Source organism: Acomys russatus, chromosome 22, assembly GCF_903995435.1.
Source record: "Acomys russatus chromosome 22, mAcoRus1.1, whole genome shotgun sequence".
Lineage (NCBI taxonomy): Eukaryota > Metazoa > Chordata > Mammalia > Rodentia > Muridae > Acomys > Acomys russatus.
The window spans coordinates 32039101-32055394 of record NC_067158.1 but is presented as its reverse complement, the minus strand read 5'-3'; the positions used below and the strand labels follow the sequence as shown (position 1 = coordinate 32055394).

The following is a 16294-nucleotide window of genomic DNA, read 5'->3' as shown; positions in this document are numbered from 1 at the left end:
AAAAAAAGAAGCTTTTTCTATTTTGCATGCTTTCACTTACTCTCATTGGCAAGTTCCCCCATCCCAAGGCATTCCTTTCCTGGCCTTATAACCCCTTTCACCACTTTAACATAGATTCAAGACTAGCAGCTCACTAGGGATTCTCTAGGGCTCCAGCATCATATTATGACTGAGGAGACTTTCATTCTTATTTGATTAAACAGCTATTGATTTTTGGCCTTTTTGTACTGAGTTAGCCACTGTTGGTCTACCCAGACCACAGGTTTGTAAATCATTCCAGCAAATTGTACATCCATCTATCTATGTATCTATCTATCTATCTATCTATCTATCTATCTATCTATCTATCTATCTACATATATGCATATATACAATAGACATATATTAATTCTATTAATTATGTTTCATTAGAGAAATCTAATTTGCACTAGAAGAAAGCAAACTCATAATCATACAAAGAATACATGTGCATTCATGTATCTGTCTTGGCAATAGATATCTCATTTTTCTAGTTTGGAAGTAATCCCAAATAGTCAACTCCTACCAAGAGACTATTTATTATCTTTCAGAAATTATGACATAAGAGGCTCAAATTGTGTTTTCTTGGAAACAGACTGAACTATAATATTGACATGTAGCAAGATTAGCTTTGATTAGTAGGGGATATGTACACATCCTTGCTTTTATCACTATGGTCTCTTTGTTTATATTCTTTTCTGCAGGAACTAAGGTATCAAGTGACAAAAAGCATCTTATACAGAATGGCCAAGACACTTTTCTCCTTGACTAGTAAATAGTTTTTTCATGACAAATTCCCCAGTTGGAGGAGATGAAAGAAAACCATCTCTCATACAAATATTACCATTTTATGGCTTCCTTTGACTTTCTTGCCTATCCATATTTCCACATCTAGACCTGGCTTATGAATTACTTTCTTGTCTTTAGCCTTCTATACTTAGACCACACAGAAAGTCCATTTACAGTTGTTCAAATGTCACATACATTCTGACCCCAGGGAACTTATCTTTTCCTACAAAGGAGGAAACTAGATACGCTTTCCAAATCACTCTTTATTAGGAAGGACTTCTATGATGCATGTCTGTCAGAAGCACCCCCGTGTGCATCTGTGCTTCAGGGAACATCCATGGTACACTTGTAATCTGTTTGGCTGCTGTAGCATCACCTTACTGCATTTAAGGAACAGATGAAAGCTGTATTGTAAGAAGGCCAGTACATCAGTCAAAGAGTTGATATAGAAGATGCAAACTGTAAAGAAAATAAGATTATCATTATCTCATCCACAATAACCAAGGCTGGGATGTGAGTCTGTCATTTACCCAGATGTCTATATTTATTTTTGTGTGCTTCACAAGCATTGGTCTATACATACTTAGGGAAAAACTACTCCAGGTTTCTGGTAAATTTCTCTTTTAAAAACATTTATGGCCTTTTCTTTCGGTCTGCCTATATGTATTGGCACCGTGTGCATGCCTAGTGCCGCTGAGGCATCAGAACCTCTGAAACTGGGATTTCAGATAGTTGTCAGCTACCTTGTTGATAGCTGGAAAGCAAACCCAGATCATCTGCAAGAGCAACAAATACTCATAACCCACAACCCATCTCTTTAGACCCAATTTTCTCTTTGTGCTAGAAACATGTAAAATAGAAATTTTAGAGGTGAACAATACCCATCTTAGTTTGTAACTGACCCTTATGACAACCCACCTACATCTCCATCATAAATTCATTTCATCTTAGTTTGTAATTAACCTTAGTTGATATTAGTTTGCAATTGATCCCTGTGACCTTCCACCTGAATCTCCATCGTAATTTCATTCATCCTTAGGACCAGTATTGCCTGTATTGGTGGCTTACACATTCAGACTCTCCTTCCTGAGACACCTGTACTTTAAAGTTTATGATCATCATAAAAAGGGATTCCTCTACCTATCCCATCATCAACACATTTGGGAAAGTCTTAAAAGATGCTAATGTGAGTTATCAGCCCCTTTCTGCATACTCCAAGACTTGACTAAATAAGAAGATACATCTTTATCAAGTACCTGTTACAGATTCAACTTGTGATTTGTGTTTTGTGTAGCGGTCATTTTCATATATCAGAGTCCCTGCATACAGTGTGGAAATGGGTATTGGGTGTGGAAATCTGGAGGCCACTGGTCGCCAAATGGATAGCCTGGGATGAGTGAGTAGTTGACCACATTAGGTACTGTCATTCTCTATGGATGGTGTGTACCTTAAACAATGCTCTACTTAGGAGTTCTGATTGATAACACACCTTATTTATTTTATTTATTTATTTGCTTATTTATTTTAATTAGATTTTGTGATTTATTTGTTTATTTTAATTAGATACTGTTGAATGACTGGATTAGTAAGTTTTGAAAAAGTATGAGACAAGTAGGCCAAAATCTTGACTGTTCCCATAGCTCCTGGGAAGAGCTGTGCACTACACTTGCATTACCCACAACCATTGTACAGAGATCACAGCCTGTAAGAGCAGAATTTACAACACGCCCTCTTCCACTTTTGCCTTACACTCTTCACAGTAAAGCTTCCAAGTATTTTCTTAACTTCTGTGTGCAAAGGTGGATGTGATACCATAAAACTTTCTCTAATTTTTCTCAGTGGAATAACTAAAGTAGTCAGATGAGATAATGCATGTACAAATGTTTTGTAAATTTTTATCCATTTATCCATTTATTAATTGCCATTACACCAGAAACGTAAACCCCATATTGGGAATCATGTTTAATACAATATGACAGCATAAAATAATACCAGTGATTAAAAGACATTATGTCCATTGTTGGGGAAGATAAGAAAAGGATGATTCATTAAGTATCTTTAGGAGTTGCCCCTGGTTCACTTGGGAGTGGAGAGTGATCCAAGAGGAAGGACTTAAAGGAAGGATGGTGAAGTGCAGTTTTGTATACATGTCAAAGTTTTACTTCCTTACTGAAATTTCAATGGCTATAGTTATCATTCTGACTCAGTATTGAAATGTACAATTATTGCTATTATTATTAAACATATGTAAGAAGACCTTGTACATGTTGGCTGATGCCTTTTAAGTGCTTGAATATGGGGCTATTTCCAGGGAGTGCATTTTCCTGCTTCTACACAGATGGTTCCCAGCAAGAGGGAAAATCTCTTTCCACAGAAAACCACCTTGCAGCAGCTGGCATTTCAGACCCTTGCATAGTTGTCAATTTTTACCTCAAATCATCCTCATCTGTGCACATGCTATAAATCATCTAGATTTTATTAGGAGTATATTATATTTCTCAACATGCTAGCACCTCCGGGAGGTAAGACTGTTTGCTTTTCTTGTGAGTGAATGACATTTTAAAAAAACGTGTTCTCCGAGTTGTTGCTCTGCTAAGATCAAATGGGCTGAAATACAGGCCAGTGAGCCCTGATCTCTCTTTTCAAACCAAAGCATGTCTTGTGTGACCTGCCTTACATTTCAGCCTTGGAAAAAGTCTAATCCTGAAAACACTGAGGCTGTTGAGCAGCAATTTCAATGTATGTCCACAGGGAAACTCTCTCTCTCTCTCTCTCTCTCTCTCTCTCTCTCTCTCTCTCTCTCTCTCTTTCTGTCTCTCTCTCTCTACGTTTATAACCATGGAGATAAATTAAGAAAAATATTGGCTTATATTAAAACAGCCTGTTGATTAGATTAATATATGGGTGTGTAATGCACAGTGGAGTCTTTTTAAATGAAAATGAAAAATTCCAACAAATATATTCTGATCATGGTTTCCTGTCCCCCATCTTCTCTCATGTACTCCCCATTCCACCCACCATACAACTCAATGATTATTTTTTAGAAGACACACAGGCAGATAACAAACCAGAAAACAAAAGCAAATAAAAATCCCAAGAAATGCTTACATACAAAACCGACATACAAGCAAAGAAAACAGAAAAGCAAAATAATACACTTATGAAAGCTCAGTGGAATCTTCTTTCTAAACAGTTGCACTGTTTTTATTGTTGTAAAATTGCATAGTACATTGATTGTGCATGGTTTTGAATAGGGTAAGGCAGGCCCCATGAAACCTTCCTCTTGCACGGGACATTTCAGGCTGGTTTACTATGAGTAGGGAGCAGGGACCAGAGTGCTTCCAGGGCTTAAAAAAGAATGATAATTTGACTAAGCAGAAGTCAGAGAGCTGAGAGATTTGAACCCATCGGAGAATATTGAAAGAAGTAGAGACTTTATTCACTGGGCTCAAAGGAGGCACAGGAAGAGGGTAGAGGGGACGCATTGATGTCAGGGGAACCAAGAGCAGCTTCTGGAGGGAGGAAAAGGAGAAAGGGAACAAAGGGCTCATGCCTTGTGCCCAAAACTGACATGAGTGATACTCTCCAGGAGTGAGCCCAGAGACAGCATACTGGGTGGCCCGGCTGCATGGTCCTGGCAGTACCATGGCTGCAGAAAGCTAAGTACTGGAAATATAACTTAAAAGCTCTACAATCGTCAGCATAAATATTTTGTCTTTTAAATCAAGCTAGTGTTGGTTAGGAAAGGTTCACAGTTACTCTGAAGAGAGCAGTATCCCTATTTCACAGTAGTGGAGAGTCTGCTCTGATCCCCTGTGTGTAAACAATTCCTTCTCCTCGGTGACTTCAGGACACAGAGACACAGCATTTGCTGTAAGGAAAGCACCTGGGTACAAGGCACATTTGAGCTGTCAAGCTCTCCCAGGAGATCAAGAGACCCATGGAAGGCCCACTATTTTTTCCCCATGTGGCATCTTTGCAGTTGGTTCAGGTCTTGAATCAGACTGCAGGTGACAATGGTCTTGTTGTGGAGGTGCTGTTCTCATTCTACAGTGACAGACTTGGCTAGGTTTCTGAGGAAGTCAACTTCATAGCCTCGGAGGACAGCCAAGTGGAAGGACAGAAGTTCGAGGAGACTATGCACAAGATGCCCTGGAGACAATCCACCATATGGGGCAACTCAATAGTTTTACACGCCAACTTGCAACTCTCAGTGTCATCCTTGGAACACAGTATGATTGGACGACCCTGGTGGGCAGTGGCCTGCTGCAAGGCATTCTGGCATTTGGCAAAGCAAGGATCTTTCATGATGACCACAGTGACCGGCATCTGTTTGTCAGTTAGTGCCAGGGGCCCATCCTTCAGCTCTCCAGCCAGGATCCCTTCTGTGTGCATGTCGGATATCTCTTTGATTTTCAAGGCTCCTTCCAGGCATGTAGCATAGTTACATCCCCGTCCCATTACCAGGCAAGGCCTTTGTGTGTAGAGCTCCAGGGGCAGGTCATGGATCTTCTCATCCAGAGACAACACTTCTTTGATCAGGTCAGGTAAAGATCTGAGGGCCCAATGATCTCCTATCTCCTGTTCTGTAGAGAAATTTGGTCTTCAGACATCATCAAACAAAGCCTCACCAGAGAGGTGAACTGGCTGGTGTAAGCCTTGGTGCTGGTCACCCAAGTCTCTGGCCCTGCATTGATATGGACACTACAGTTGGTCTCCCGGGAAATGGAGCTGCCTATGGTGTTGGTGATGCCCACAGTCAGCGCCCCCTCGATCCTTAAAGTATGGCAGGTGCAGTCTCACCTGATTGGTTTATGAAAAAGCAAGTATCATCCCTTGAACATAGATGTGTTCCTGTCCAGAAAATCACTGGCAAGTTCAACCATGACAGATAGCTCGGTCAGTTCCTCTATAACTTGCCATGTAGCCACAGCTGCAGGACGGCTGGTTCCACAGCCAATTACCATGAACCTTCAGCATCATTTAATCTCTTTCAGATGGTCCTTAAAGTCACCTAGTAGCACCGGACCTCTCATAGTGTTTAAAAGCTGATTCTGGCTGCCAGAAGATCCCCTTCTGCATAAATGCACTGAAGTTACCTTTCACTATTTGCTGCTGTTCCATCTGCAAGGTCTGGATGGCTCGGGAAGGGTCATCACTAGCTGAGCGCTTGATTCGGTGAGTGGAGAGTTTCCCATCAGCCACTATGGCGATGTCATCATCTTCTAAGAAGATGGCCTGGTTGATATGTTCTATGATGGTACTGGCATCAGAAGCAAAGAAGAATTCCACAGTTTTAGCACCCATGGCATGCAGTTAGGTGGAGCTGTCCAGTGTCTTCATCCTAGTCTTACAGATAGTCTTCACATTCTTAATATTGCATGTCCAATATAAGATGGGGATCTGTTCTGCGGACAGTTTGTATTTGCTTTGTGCCCTGATGAGCAGTTGGCTGCCTCTCCTTGCAGCAACAGCTTCTCCTGAGTAGTGGCTGCTCTTGAAAACCAATGCAAAGGCACTTTCCAACTGCTAAATGACTCTTTCAACCAATGCTGAAAATGTAATGTCCTCAGTCTCCCTGCTGTCGAATACATATTTAATCAGCTTGGCAATGGTCTCTGTGTCAGTTTCTGACTCAAACTTGTAGCCCTTGCTTTCCAGAAATTTATTTAGATCCTTTTTATTTGTGATGATTCCATTATTGATGATACCAACTCATTGTCTTTGTCCAAACAATGTGGGTGACTGCTGACAGCACTGGAAACCCTATGAGTTGTCCAGCATGTGTGGGCAATGCCGAAGTATGTCTTGAACTCCACCTTCACGTCCATGCTGTCTTGATTGTAAAGTTCTTCATCCAGAGCCTTTATTTTTCCCTTTTTCTTCACAAGATGGATGTGTCTTTTGTTGGCTTTGTGGTAATTCCCATCAATGGCCACACCTGCTGAGTCATAGCCCCTGTATGCCAGCCTCTGCAGGGCCCTGATAAGGGTTTTGAAAATCTCCTTCCTTGTCTCGGGAACTCTATATTCATATGTACAAAGATTGCGCACATGGTGCCTATGATTGCTCCCAGGCTCAGATGACCCGCTGTGCCTGGCGCTCCCTGAATCAGGCTCAGCTCAGTGGCATCTTAAGCTAATGTTTGGGACATGAAAGGAGATAGAAGTAAATTGTTCTAAGTTATTTTTTCATCTTTATTTGGAAATTTTCAAAGAGAAGCCCTGGTGGTAATGATTCTGAGCATATAATGATTAGAATAAATAATGATCTTTACAGGCTGTTATGCATAGTAACACAATAGTAGAACGAACGGATCATAGGGCATGGCTCTTAAGCCACATTCTATCTTCTCTCTAATCTACGAGTATTTCCATGGAGTCCATCTTTGTGGCAAACACTAGAAAGAGTGGACCTCAAGGCCTGTCCCCGTAAGATACATTTCCTCCAATAAAGCCACAGCTACTCCAACAAGGCCACACCTCAAAATAGTGCCAGTTCCTGTGAGCCTATGGAGTCATTTTCCTTCAAACTACCACATAGGTGATTTAAATGGAATCGTCAAATAATGGTAGAGACAGATCCTCCAACTCTCTCATTCTTGCCACTAAATGAAGCATCCAGTGCTGTGATTGGGTTACCTATAATTGAATTGAAATTTTTGTTATTCATTATCATCTTTGAAAATTCAGAGCAAATAATTTTATAACTTTTTTTTATAACATTTTATAACTTTTGAAACTTATTTTTATTATCCATTTTGTGTGTGTGTGTGTGTGTGTGTGTGTGTGTGTGTGTGTGTGTGTGTGTGTGCACTCTTCTTCCACTCTGGGCATTCTGAGGATTGAAATCAGAGTCAGACTTTCAGCAAGTGTTGTTACAAAGTAAGCCATCTCACCAGCCCTAGGATAGGCTCACTTCTAAATTATAAATGCATGCATCTCCGGTTATGAGAGCATCTGTTTGGTACCCTGCATTCCATCAATGGAATATTTCCCCTCAATATTTATCCTATATAATTACATAAATTCATAAAACTTTATAGCCAAATTTCTTTAAATTGCAACAGAATTTTCAAGAATATGCACAAGCAGAATATGGTCAGAGTTATCCATAGATAGAAGAATCTAATGCGCTTACTACTGAGAATTGCGCTAAGAAAGTCAATGGTGGAAAAGAGAAACATAAAGATGCATATCCCCAAAAATACATGCAGGAAATACCTTGTTATAATTACTAAGAATACAGACAACATTAGGGAACAATTACATACATCTTCATTTTAATTTCAACAAAACCAGAAAAAGATAAGGGAAATACATATTTTAGTTGATGTTAATCTTCAAGAAGAACCCTTATTAGAGAGAGAGAGAGAGAGAGAGAGAGAGAGAGAGAGAGAGAGAGAGAGAGAGAGAGAGAGAGAGAGAGAGAGAGGACATGTTTCTTAGCTTTCTGTCATAATCAGAAAACACTTGAAATTGTTAAGTTACAGAGAAAAAACATTTATGTTGGCTCAGATTTTTGTAGTTTCAGAGATCAGGATAATATTGTTTGGCACCTTTATTGATGTCCAATAGATAGAATACTTGTTAGACCAAATCTACATGCCTTAAGAACCAGAGATCAAGGGAAAAGAGGAAGACATGGAGGTGTCCTTGTGCCACCCTCTGCTTTTCATGCCAAGGATGGAACATTGTGAACATACCAGGTAAGTGCTCTACACTCTGTGGGCATCAGAAGTTTAGCTAAAACTCCTACAGTCATCTCAGAAAACATACTTCCAAGAATGAAAATCTTCCACCAAATCCAACTTTTTAAAGTTTCTATCCTTCCTAGTAGCATCACCCTGGAGACTAAACTTTTAAAATATGGACCTTTGGGAGCATTTAACATAAAGACTATAGCAACAGGATAATATTTTCAAGAGAGAAAATAGATGTTATAAATATTTACAGTAAAACAGTAGATTTAGTTCTAGCAGACATTTAGGGGAAGCAGCAGAAAGATAAATAGATAAAGGGGAGATAGAGTGGTATTCCCACCTGAGTAATAGTCATCCAACAACACACGGACACACAGAGTTAAAAGATTAAAGAAGAAATAGGAAGCATACCACTTGGAACAAAAAAAAAAAATGGTTAGAAGAAATGGAATAATAACAACCACAACTGCCCAGAAACTGAGAGTAAAAATGTACCAAAATTTCAGCAGTCATAGCTAAAGTCATCAAATATTTTTTTCAAGAAGTAATGTTGGTCTAGTAGTCAACCAGAAAATCAGGACATTAAAAAAAAAAAAAAACAAAACAAAACTATGTAAGCCTGGAAAGTGGGAGATAAGGACCGAGATAGTGTACTGGTTTGAATGCGAATGACTACTAGATGCTCATATATTTGAATGCTTACCTACCAGGCAGCGGATGTACTTGGGAAGGTTTAGGAGTTGTGACCCTGTTGGAGTAGGTGTTACCTTGTTAAGACAAGGTGTGTCAGTGGCAGTAGGCTTGAAGTTTCAAAAGCCCACATGAGGTGAATGGGTTAACCCTCTGAAGCTGTGAGCAAGCACCCAAATAAATGATTCTTGCATTAACTTGCCTTGGTTATGGTGACTCTTCATAATAATAGAAAAGCAATTAGACAGGTAGAGAGGAGGAGAGAGGATTATAGGCCGAGTGGAATGGAGAAAGGAGTGGGATGGAGAAAGGCAATGAACACTTTACTTTGGGCACGGTGAAATAAAAAGTAATCATGTCATGTTCGCTGTTTTCCTTAGAGTGAGGGACAGGTAAGTGTACATTTTTGTAGAAGCTGCAAGTTAGCCATGGTAAAGATAGTGAGAAAGGATGTCACTGACAAAGATTGCCCTCAATGGTACAAAATACTAGAAAGCCTGTTTTCTAGAAATAGAAAATAAACAGAGGGATCATTTTACACAAGGGCCTCTTCAGTTGTGACCCAAGGAAGAGGCAGGACTGGGTGTCAAAGAGCACAATTGCTTCTCTCCTCTTTGGATGCTCCTATTCACCTTAGCTAGGACCATGTATATATTGCACACGGGTGCCAGAGACTGCATTCTACAGGTCACACTCTCCAGCCAGATCTGTGCAGCTCAAGTCCTAACTCTTCTACCCCTGTCTATGCCTGCAAACAGTCTTCCCAGGCTTAAGTGTTTCAGTACTCTCTCTCTCTCTCTCTCTCTCTCTCTCTCTCTCTCTCTCTCTCTCTCTCTCTCTCTCTCTCTCTCTCTCTCTCTCTCTCTCTCTCTCTGACTCTCTTCCTCTGTGGTATTATATGGCCTTAGGCATTCAACTGAAGCCTTTTGAAATTAACCTACCCACATACTTAAAATGGTTCTAACAGTAACGCTCTGTTCTATGACTGTGTCTGGAGACAATGTTAGCTACAGAACGCAAGCCTTATACCGCCTCCAGGGAGCCTGTGATTCAGATGTAAAAAGAGAATCTCAGACTCCCCATAGCTTTCATGTTAAAGATGGAGGCTTTTATTATTTTTATTGCTAGCAACCTAGAAATGGGAAAGAGAGAAGGAAAACTATGCCCTTCTGGAAGTAAGTGACCTAATTTTAGCCTAAGATGAAAGGGAGAGTAAGAAGAATCAGCAGAGAATAAGCCAATCTGTGGGAGGAACAGGCGTCTGTGTTTTGAAGAGGTGTAAGTTAGCAAGACTTCCTTATGTCTGAGCCTGAAGGGGCAAGCTGGATGAGGCTTCTGGCAAACACAACATACAGGCAGTTTTGAGGAGTCCTCAGCTTCCTGTGTCTGTATCTTATGAGTGGCCTACACAGGACTGTGAGATGCTAAGGAAGGCATTTTGAGTATGTGAGTCCTACACACAGTTCTAATGTTGGACTCGCTCCATCAAAATCACTGCCTCGAGGCCTGGGAGCCAGATCCCAGGATCAAACCCCATGGAATTAGGTGAAATGGGGGAAAGCAGCACACTAAACCCTTTGCCGTTCTGTAGTTACAAACACAAGGAGCATAGAAGGTGCTTCTCTTCCCAGGAGACGTACACACCGAGTTAAGAAAGGAAAGCACCTTGCCATGTTCATAAATAAACGAAGACACATGGGAGAGGTTATCTGTAGGATGATAGATAGAATTTTCTCTGTTGATGGTGCTGTAAGAGGCATCCATTTGAATGAGGAAGATCTCCTTTAAAAATACCTCTGGCTCTCTGGCAAGAGCAAGCTTAAGGCCAGTTCTGCAGACTGAAGGCAAATGCTATACTCTATGCTGGGCTAGGAGGAACATTGTTTCAGAGTTGTGAAGACTGGATGACTGCATTAAGGACTTGTGCAGTGTCTGTTACAGAGAAGGTGCTAATCTCTCCATCAATCAGAGTAAAAAGAGAAGTGACTTCACTTCTGATAAGAATTGTTACTGTTAAGGATCAGAGAAACAACAGCATGCACTTTAATGTCCAAGAAGGAGTGAGAAAATAAATTTATTAATATTTCAGTTTTTGGAATTTTAAGAGAATGTATAAAAGCTTGCTATCACAGACTGTGGTTTTAATTACATAATTTCATGTTTAGGTGCTCCCAACTTCCAAATCCCCTCAAAATCCTTGACCACTTTTTAGCATTTCTATTAAATTCTTGCAGTTTAGCTCTTTATTTGGTTGTATTCCAGGAGGTTCCTTACATTGGCTCTGTAAATGAATGCTTATTTAGTATTGGGACATCATGGGTCAAGCTGTGGATCCTGTCACCTCTGTTTCTCCGCATCTGGTTAACAGCCCAATGGACAACAACATTATTATCCTCAGCCTGCATTTAAAAGAACATCACAGGAGTAAACTCTGGAGACATCTTGCCTGGCTTTGAATCCTGGTCTTATACTCACCTGCTGTGTGTTCTTTTATCTAGTTGGCTGACCTCTTTGTGGCTCAGATTCTTCCTCTGCAAAACAAACTATTTGTGCATTTGCATGTGGTTGTAATAAACTTGAAGGAGCTGCTAAGCTGTACCTAATGGAAGATTTCTATAAATATTGGCCATCATGATTATTATTAGAGAGATAAAATACCTCTCTTTTATGTACCACCAGCTTCTGGCAAAGGCATGCCAATCTCGCTCTAGAGCCAATTGTCTCCTACTTCCATCATCAGGATGTGTGTGTATCACACGCTGTGTTATTTGATGAATTGAATTAAAGGCAATGGATTGCACAGTCTCCTCCCAGCCTAGAAAGGATCAGAAAATTCATTTCAGAAACTGAAAGATGTTAAATCATTACAAATATTGAATTGTTCCTATAATTAAAGATTAAAGACAGCTTTCCATGATTTTTTAAATTTTTATTATTTTTTTATTTTTTTACATATACATTTATATTATTGCACATAAATAAAATAACTACATAGAGCAAGAAGAATCATGAAACAATCTGGAGTATATAATTTGGCTATTTAAATTTGACAACCTTTAAGGAAATATCTTTCCTAACTTTGGTGAGTGTAAAGTTCTGAATGTAAACCAGTATCTATCATATCTCACCTCTATCAACTTAAAACATCTAACTAAACCCCAAAACATCTTAACCCCTAAACAGCCAAGCTTAATTGTAAAACTAAACTATCTGGTCTTCAACCCCAGCAGAGACTTAAGAAGGAATAAAACTTAATTACCTGAGTGAACCGGAAGTGCAAGTTAGCAGCTTTCAAGATGAAAAAAATTACAGAGACAGTTTGCCACCTGAACCGTCACCCAAAACTCTCTATAAAGTTGGAGCATTATCTTCAGCCTTCTGGCCAAGTATATATCTGACAGACATAGATGTGAGGCAGGAACTACCTGCAATTTTATAAAGCAATTCAATGTATCTTTAGTGATGAAACTGGTAAGAAAAAAGATTCTTTCTCATAAGAGTAATGAACAATTTACAAGTGAATTAAATCTTTCACTCATTAATGTCTTTTCCATAAGCTGCCCATGGTAGAAGGAAATTCTTAGGTTTGAATGGTATATTGAAAAGATGTGATGATAGAAAACCATGGAAAGACTGAGTAGGAGGACAATCAGAGAGGGAGAAGGAAGTGCGATGGAGGAAATGATGCTTCTCTCTACATAAAAGCTGAAAATGAGTGAGCCATTTAGGATAGAAGACTGACTCAAGCCCATCTCTAAAGGGAGATACTTTAAAAACATACTACTAACACTGATATTTTGGGCTAGAAACAGTCTTGTTTCTCTCATTTGTTTACAATTTGAAGACTCATGAACATGCAGATGGAGGCTTTGCTCACTCCCGAAACTACTCCTTAATGACTTTCTCTCAATCTCAAAGTTGTTTTTCAAGTTCCATCTCTGAGATTCACTCCCAAGTCAATGAGTGGGTGTGAAAGACATTCGGTTCACATCTACAGGTAAATAGCAAATGTCACTCTGCCTTGGTAATAAGCAAAAGAGTGACTGCTGAGTTCTCACTAGGTACACCAGAGCACGAGCCTAGGGATGCATGCGGCTGGAGGAAATGGGACACCGCAGCTTGTTCAGGTATCATCTGCCACTGCCCTCCCAACTGTGGCACTGAAATAATCACCTTCCACTGGCCTCCCTCACTGCTGCTGCTTATTTTTTTCTAGACTGTCCTGCACTACTGAAAAGAAGGACCAGTCCAAAACAAAACAAAACAAAACAAAACCTTCAATGTACTTCATGCGGCAACATCAAGGGAGGAGGCACGGGTGAACATTGTCCGTTCATTTCACTGAGAGCCTGAGATGCCTATTGATGTAACCCGAGAAGAGATGAATGGACCAATCATAGGCACTTGTCCAGACCAATCACAACTATTCACTTAGAAACAATCACAGCCTTGCTGCTTTGTACCAATCACAATCACCATGCAATTTGGACCAATCATGGCCTTGGTTATTATCACAAGGCACAGTATTAACACCACCAAGGCACGGTCCCGCCCTTAGCCCAAGGAAGCATGGTTCATCCAACCTTGTGACTGCTAAATGCCTGCTACCAATAACTCTGGCTGTGCCTTCAGGATGTCAAGAAAGAAGCCCCAGTCTTTAGCATAGCTATCTCAATGCATTCATATAATATGCCCAATGGCTGGTGCAAAATAAAGATAACTCTCTGATGAGAGTCATCCTGCCAATCCTTTTGATCAAGGTAGCCTGTGAAGGAGGGGAGAACCTAGTAGATACTAACCAGAGCACCAAACTGGACCATTCCCAATGTCTTTGCTTATTTATAAGAAAATAAACATCAGAATGGGTGGTTACAATGCAAACTTACAGAATTTATCCAACCACCAGCAGCAGCAATTTTAAGAATAATTTTGTGCTTGCCACCGTGCAGAGAAAGGTAGTTCCTCTTTATATATCTGACTAGTCCTGGTTTGTCTGTGCAATACTAAAACAATATTTCCTACCCAAAGCACTGGGTTATTTTTTGAAAGGTGGACAAATAAAACCTGTAGTATTTAGGCTGAGCTTAACTCTGTTGACTGCTTCCAAGTTAAACAGTCCTCTTCTCATGGCATCTGGTGTTCTTAAAGTACTAGCCTGTATCTCTGCTGCCTCAAGTCATTTATATTACCCCATCATTACATTTTTCTAATGGCTCCAGGATTTATTTTCTCTACTTTTTTTTTTTTTTTTCATATTGACCTGTCGCTTTCTTTAAGAAACTACAAAGGAAATGCCAAATTTCATTTTAGAAAGTAAGTAGCAACCAAGCTCATACACTATAATTTGATACAGGAACAAATCCTGTGTATTTTCAAACTGTAAGTGTTCCACAGTCTGTGAGTTTATTTTTCCACCTATCAATTTCTTTTAGGGCTCAAGGAACTAGACAGCCAAACGGCCTCTCTTGTCCCTCACATGCTCTCTATGTGCACTCATACAAGACCTGGTTTTACTGTAAGCACATAATTGATGGAGGCATTCAATTTTCACTAGCCTAGCTTAGAAATGTGTAAGTCACAATTTCATGAATTGGAAGCAGGAACAGATTATACTAAGGGGTAGGTCGCTGTGAATGTGGGCTGGGTACCGGGGACTAAATTCTGATTTTGAAAGTGCACTAGAGTTATCTGGAGGTTCCTATTTTTGGTGTCTGATGTAGGAGGTCTAGAGAGCATCCAACAGTTTATATGTCTTACAAGTTTTACATGTTGCTACTAGGATCATAGGAGCAAACTTAGAGAACAAATCTTCTTTGGCATCTTGGAAAGCTTTTCAGCAATTCCCAGTAGGTAGAGAGAAATGAAGTATAGACACAAAGGTGTGAACTGAGGAAGCTTTGATTCAGGCCTGTGATTTATAAAAAGCTATGCTTGTGTATTGTTGGTAGTATTCACACACACACACACACACACACACACACACATTGTGGGTACAACTGATTACTCAGCAAACAGAAATGTAAATGGAAGGGAACATCTGAGGAACTAAAGAATATTCCCTAGACAATTCCAAAACACAAGGTTTAAAATAGGCATCGTTAATATAAGAAGCTGGAAGCAACACAAAGCAGGAAGCAGCTAAGGGAACAAGTGGCTTCTTTGGCTTTGATTTAACTTCAAGGTGACACCATGAGGATAAAGCAAAAGGAAGGATACGGAGATAAAACTTGGACAGATGACAACCTTTGCTTAAAACCCAATGTCTTTCAGTTACCCAAGTGATTTGATTTTACTTTCAGTATATTAACCTCTCCAATACCTAGTTGCATTATCAATGAGAAACAGGTAGTTGTGATACCTATATTCGATTAGATGAGCTATTTCAGATACCAAACATATATGTTATTGAATAAAGCATTAAACACTTCTATTAATTATGATGGGAGAATTAGGTAATAATCAGAATTCTGGAGTCCTATATCAGCTTTGATGGATGTCTGTGTCTAAGCAGAATTTATGATGATTGGTTTATTGTACTTGAATTTGAGTCACAAGAGTGAGTGACAGGCTGCCGGGGAGCTGCAGTCCTTCTCACTCTGGTACTAGAAATCAAGAAACAGTATAAGTGAACTGGACCAAAAAATTGCCAGAAGGAATATGTCCCAAATGCCTTGCAGAGTTCAGGAAAATCCATAATCCATAATGAAGGATTTAGTCTCAGATTCAAAAACATGTCATGTCAAATAAAGCAACAAGAAAACCAATAGTACTAAAAATGATAATAGCAATGACTATTTATTGACTCATTCCTGAATTTTATGTGTCACACTGCACAACTTTAAATTATATACATATACACATATACACCTTTCCTTTAGTGTGTGTGTGTGTGTGCATGCACATATACATGGTTAGGTGAAGATGTGTATAACCTATCCAATAATGAACTTATATTTTAATTTTACAGTAAAATTGTATATTTAAGAATTCAAAAATAATTTTTAAAAATCCAAATTGGTCAAGATGGTACACTTCTATAATTCTAGCACCCAGATGTCTTTGGTAGAAGCGCTATTAAGGCCAGTCTCGGCTACA

At 39.6% G+C, this 16294-nt stretch overlaps 1 pseudogene; it reads right to left on the bottom strand.

Annotated features, from left to right (window-relative positions):
- Window positions 1-4849: 4849 nt before the first annotated feature.
- Window positions 4850-6862, bottom strand: LOC127205947 (glutamine--fructose-6-phosphate aminotransferase [isomerizing] 2-like; annotated as a pseudogene).
- Window positions 6863-16294: the final 9432 nt, after the last annotated feature.